At 38.7% G+C, this 6,382-nt stretch overlaps 1 non-coding gene across 1 annotated transcript; it reads left to right on the top strand.

Moving 5' to 3' along the window:
• The first annotated feature begins 1,584 nt into the window (after positions 1-1,584).
• LOC141703271 (small nucleolar RNA R71) lies at positions 1,585-1,691 on the top strand. The gene has a single exon (XR_012567425.1). It is a non-coding gene; the product is annotated as a small nucleolar RNA R71 (small nucleolar RNA).
• The last annotated feature ends 4,691 nt before the right edge of the window (positions 1,692-6,382 follow it).

The raw sequence follows: 6,382 nt of genomic DNA, 5'->3' as shown, positions 1-6,382 counted from the left end.
CTCCCCATCTTCTGTAGGGAATTTCATTGCCTTGAATACGTTGAAGGTCACATCCTGATCTTGGACCCGCATAGTAAGTTCCCCTTTTTGGACATCTATCAAGGTACGGCCAGTAGCCAAGAAAGGCCTCCCCAAGATTATGGGAATCTTCTTATCTTCCTCAAAATCCAGAATAACAAAATCTGCTGGAAAGAAGAGCTTATCCACTTTGACGAGCACATCCTCAACTATGCCCCTTGGGTAAGTAATGGAACGGTCAGCCAATTGTAGTGACATGTACGTGGGTTTTGGATCAGGCAGATCCAGTTTTTTAAAGATCGACAACGGCATCAGATTAATGCTTGCTCCCAAATCACAAAGGCACTTGTCAAACGTCAGATTGCCAATTGTGCAAGGAATGGTGAAGCTCCCTGGATCTTTCAGTTTTGGTGGTAACTTTTGTTACAGAACAGCGCTGCATTCTTCCGTGAGAGCAACGGTTTCAAGGTCATTTAGTTTCACCTTCCTTGAAAGAATAGTCTTCATAAACTTCGCATAACTAGGCATTTGTTCCAGAGCCTCAGCGAAAGGTATAATGATGTGAAGTTTCTTGAACACCTCCAGAAACTTCCCGAACTGTCTATCCAGCTTTTGTTGCTGCAATCTCTTAGGAAAAGGTGGTGGAGGATAGTGTTGTTTCTCCCCTGTATTAGCCTCAGGCAGAGTGTGTTCAACAGTAGTCTTCCTTGGTTCCGCCGCTTTCTCCTTTTGCTTAGATTCTTCACCTCTAATTTCAGCTTCTACTTCTTTTGCCTTTTCAGCATCAGCTACTTTTCCAGACCTTAAGGTAATAGCCTTGACTTGCTCTTTAGCTTCCTTCCTGCCTGGTACTTCCGTGTCACTGGGAAGAGTGCCAGGTTGACGATTGAGCACTGCATTGGCTAATTGACCAATTTGATTTTCCAAGGTCTTGATAGAAACCGCCTGACTCTTGCACAACAGCTTAAGTTCCTCAAAATCAGCACTAGTAGGTGCAGCTGCACTTCCCTGTTGAGGATATGATTGCCTTGTAGCATACTGCTGTGGTTGCTGGAATCCAGGTGGGTTAAACTGTTTACTCACTCCTTGCTGATATGGTGGCTGAATAGCATTCTGATTATTCCCCAGCTGAAATTTGGATGATTTCTGTTGTTAGGATGATAGGTCGCTGGCACAGGCTGCTGTTGTCACTGATAATTATTCACATACTGAACAGATTCGTTTACAAGAGAACACTGATCCGTAGCATGAGAACCTGCACAAAGCTTACAAACCATAGCTATTTGATTAACTCCAAACGTAGCCAAAGAATCAACCTTCATTGATAGCACTTGGAGCTGGGCTGCAATAGTGATGGCTGCATCAACTTCCAGAATACCTGCTACCTTGCCTGACGTCATCCTCTGAGTTGGGTTTTGATGCCCATTTGCAGCCATCGTCTCGATAAGATTATACGCCTCAGTATAGCTTTTAGCCCATAAGGCGCCTCCAGCTGCTGCATCGAGCATGGGCCGAGATTGGGCCCCCAAACCATTATAGAAACCAGTGATCACCATCCAATTCGGCATTCCATGATGTGGACATTTTCTCAACATTTCCTTGTAGCGTTCCCAAGCCTCGCACATAGATTCTGTAGGTTGCTGCGCAAACTGAGTAAGAGCACTCCTCATAGCAGCAGTCTTTGTCATTGGATAAAACTTCACCAGAAACTTTTGCGCAAGATCTTGCCACGTAGTGATGGACCCAGCTGGTTCAGAATGTAACCAGTCTTTAGCCTTATCCCTCAGTGAGAATGGGAAAAGCCTCAACTTGATAGCCTCATCAGTCACGCCATTATACTTAAAAGTGCTGCAGATCTCGACAAAATTCCTTATGTGCATGTTGGGGTCTTCAGTTGCCGCTCCTCCAAAAGAAACAGAATTCTGCACCATCTGAATAGTGCCCGGCTTGATTTCAAAGGTGTTAGCTTGAATAGCCGGATGAAGGATGCTTGACTGAATGTCATCAATTTTAGGCCGAGAAAAATCCATAAGAGCTGGATCAGCTTGAACAATACGATCTCCCATGTTTACTGGTTCTTTCTGCTCAGTTCCTGAATCCGAATCCTCAAAATCTAACTTCTCCAGAATATCAAGAACTTCATATGTCTCCTCAGCTGTATCTAAAGTCCTCTTGCGAGCACGAGAACGAGTTTGCATAAACGCTTGCTAAAGTACCTGAAACACAACCGAAAAGTGTAAGTAACTACTACGTCCTAATCACTGAGTCCTAATGACCAATGATGGTAAGTACATAAACTAAACAAATACGCCGAGTCCCCGGCAGCGGCGCCAAAAACTTGTTAGGGCGAAAACACTCGCTAATATTCACGCAAGTATACACGTTCGCAAGTAATATAGAATACTTTCTAGTTCGTTCCCTCAGAGACTCAGACTAAATTATTGTCTAATTAAACTCACTCACCAATGTATGATTACTTCTCAATGTTAAGATAATAACACTTAAAATTGTTGATTAAATATTAACTATAATTAACTACTTAATTAACCACTTAACTAACACTTCAATTTATCAATAATAAAACACTCATGAGATCACAACTTCATTATTACTTCCTTCTATAGCCATTGTTATTACCTTTAGCATGTGACAGTGATGATATTAATCGAATAACACAAAACTGATAAAAGCCAACTTTCATTGTACTAATACCATTCTACCAAGCATCCACAATTAAGATAGAAGTTGAATAGTCATCAATTATGTTGAGTTCCTATATGTCTACAGAAATTGACAACACAACGATTTAAGCACAAGTTATTCCTTTTGATTACATAGGGAAAATAAAACTGTTAGAGTTACCCACTAATCATGCACAACATACATGAACCTATACTAGCATGGCAAGTTCTAAACCTCAAGATCCACCGTCGCTTCATAAGAGATTAACACCCTATCTTATATGTTCGCGACGCACATAAGACGAATACGCACAACCAATACTAGATATCATGCAATCATCACACACTAATGTATTAAACAATTAACTAAAGAATTCCATAATAAATCCGTTGCAACCCCATGATCACGATTAGCCCATAATAGAACTTATCGCCATTATGGGTTCATATGAAATCATGATAAACAAACACAAGAAAATAATAACTAAACTAATTATATTAAAACAGAGTACGTCACAAGAGTAAATAAGTCAAAGCAAGAAAACTAGCATCCAACGTTACAACAAAACAAGAATCATAAGAAAATATGCTTCCTCTTCGTTGCGGTGTGCTAAATCGGTCTTCTTCCTTATCTCCTTCGCTTCTTGCATAAAACACAATCTAAAACATAATCCCCTTAATACTCTCTGTGAAAACGTCTCAAATCTACCTATATAATAGTCCCATAAACTCAGATTACATAGAAGTTGGGAGCCAAACAGAAGTAGAAGTCTAAAATAATTTATCTTTTTCCCCGACCCTGCGCGGCCGCTCAGCATAGCTGCGCGGGCGCGCAGGTTGCTGCGCGGCCGCTCAGCATTGCTGCGCGGGCGCGCAGGCCTCTACTGGAAAAAATCCAGGTTTGCTCCGTTTCTTCGCCGTAATCTGCCCATTCCTTTCCTCTCGCAATGGTGAACACATGCCAAGGCTTATTCTTGATGATTCCTCCCCCGAAATGCAACTAATACCCTGAAATGCATAAACACTAGAAAAACGCATCAAATACACAAAATACTTGATTTCAAAACACCAATTTAAGCCATTTTAAGACGTTCTAAGTGGTATAAAATGCCACTTATCAGTGGACGATGATGATTTTAATCTGAGTCCTAAATTATAAATAAATAAAATTAGTTGTGAAATTAATTTCGAAACGAAATGAAAAATAAAATATGAATAATAGTAATTAATAATTGAATTCATATCGGTGATTAGATTGGTGAATTTGTTTATGAATTAGATGATTGTGATTGTTGTTAATTATGATTGACGTCGAACTGATTCGACGGGTAAGCCGATAAACAAAGGAGACGCTGCCCAATTTTCGGGAAATTAATTCGGAAAATACGGGAACGTAACCTATAATTATCGGAGACATCGAATAACCGTATATAATTATATTATATGAATTTAATTGCGGTTGAGACAAGAAAATTTATAAATTATCGATTGCCCTATTTTTTAAAACGACGAGTATACGTATTTTCTGAAAATAAATACTAAACCGAGCCTTGAAAATGCAAATCATAATTGCTATGTGTATTTCGATAATAGCTTTAAATACAAGACGGGATATGAAACCTTAGGGGTAGAAGTGATAACAATTTGCTGTTAAGCTTAAGCGATTATCTGAGTTAGGGTATTTCGACCTTGTAGGTCCTAGACGAAAAACCCGAGTATCGACATCGGACTAGGAACAATCTAGTGATTAGACGTCGAGATCAACGAAGTACCAATTAAAGGGCCTGAATGTTGGGATCGTATCCAGAATGAGATAGTAGTTTGACGATAAAGCCGAACGTCCAAATCGAACCAAAGTCAACTAGTAGTAGCGATTAAAGCTTATTGAGGCAGGTATTCATGAACTTTCTTTTGAAATACTGTAATTATTTCTTCATTCCTATTCTAAGTTCAGAATAGTTAAATGTTTTATATTTCGCTGCAATTACTCTGATTATGCATGATCCTTTTATTCTTGTTCCTATATTATCGATTGCTCCCTTGAGCAAATACCCATTCTTTTGGGTTATTTGCGAACCCTAAATTGGAATGTTTTGAATTTAAAATGATTTAACATCAAAATACTCCACGGGCTGGATAATGATGATGTGTGGGATTAAGTTTTACTTAATCCTAAGGACCGTGTAATAACCCCAATTTTTGGAAATTTTTGAAACCCTTATGAATAGTGTTTTTGCTGAACGAGAAAACTTTTCATGCCACGCTATGTAGGGGTTCTGTTATTGATCTTATGGGATATTATTAGTACTCTATGAAGTATATAAGTGTATGTAAAGATCGTCAGAATCCAATTCCGAACACTTTGGTTTTTCCCGGAAATCCACAAGATACGGAGAGAATTGAGTATGAGGTAACAGGATAAAAAGGATTTAAATTAAAGGATTATAATAGAGGATCATAAAAAGGAATATAACGTATTGAGAAAGGTTAAGGGAACCTAAGTAATAAGATCCCGGGTATGATCCTTCAAACGATAAACGAGAACGAAAGTTAAGCGAACCGTACAACAGATCAGCGGTCATTAGGCAAACGATTAGGAAGCTAATCAAAGGGATTAAGGGGAGTGATGTCATCCAACCAATAGAAAGAAGACAAGGAAGGGAGGATGACATCATAAGGGTGACATAAGCATGACATGGAAGGAAGGAGGTGTGGTTGATTTAGGACCACACAAATTCAAGGGCAAGGTGGTAATTTGCTAAATCAAAAACAAAACCAAGCCAACCAACTAGCAAATCATTTCATCAAAAATCAGCCAAGGCATTATTCTTCATATTAGCTCTCGGCTTTCTTCATTTTTCAAGGCCAAAATTTTCAAAAATCAAGATCAAAGCATCCTTAATTGGTAAGAAAATTCCCTAACCATCTTTATGCTTAGTAATGGCTATATCATAAGTTTAAGCCATTAATTCTTGCTCTAGCTTCTTCATTTAATCAATGAAGAAGACAATGAATAGTGTTTTCAAGTTTTTAACTTGAACTTTTTCTTGTTTTTCTTGAAGATCCAAGCTTTCCTAAGGCTTCTCCAAGCTTCTTAAGGCTTCCTAGCTCAACCCACCACTTCAAGGAAGGTATACCATTTTCAAACCCTAGGTTCATATATATTATAAGGTGATTTTGATGAGTAGGATGTTATTGTAGTTGTTGTTATGATTAGAGTTTGAGATTTGGAATGGTAGTGAAATGAAATGGTAATTTAGTGGTTTTGATTTAAAGAAACTTAAGAATGATTAAAGTAAAGTTTAAGCATAAGTATGAATGGTTAAATTGAATTGGTTGGGGTTGTTATGATGTGATAAGGATGGGTGTTTGTTGTGTGTTGGATTTGAGGATGGTTTGTGTTGATTGTGGGTAGTTTAAAAAATGGGAAATCGCGTAATCATAGCTGTCGTAATGTCCGATTTTCTTTGGACTGTTTTTGTGCATAGCATTAGGACCCGAGAACCCCCTGCTAAATTGTGACCACTGCCATGTTTAGATAGCTCATGTTACGAGCTTCGTTTTGATATGTAGTTCGTTCGATTCCGATTTACGGTTTAGGAGAAACGACCGTTTCAAGTAACGGCGTTTCGCGGACGAAACTTTTTCCCTCGCCTTACTTTGAAACATAGGTTAAAGACCAA

Source organism: Apium graveolens, unplaced genomic scaffold (assembly GCF_009905375.1).
Source record: "Apium graveolens cultivar Ventura unplaced genomic scaffold, ASM990537v1 ctg642, whole genome shotgun sequence".
Taxonomy (NCBI): Eukaryota; Viridiplantae; Streptophyta; class Magnoliopsida; order Apiales; family Apiaceae; genus Apium; species Apium graveolens.
This window is presented reverse-complemented; position numbering and strand designations above follow the sequence as displayed.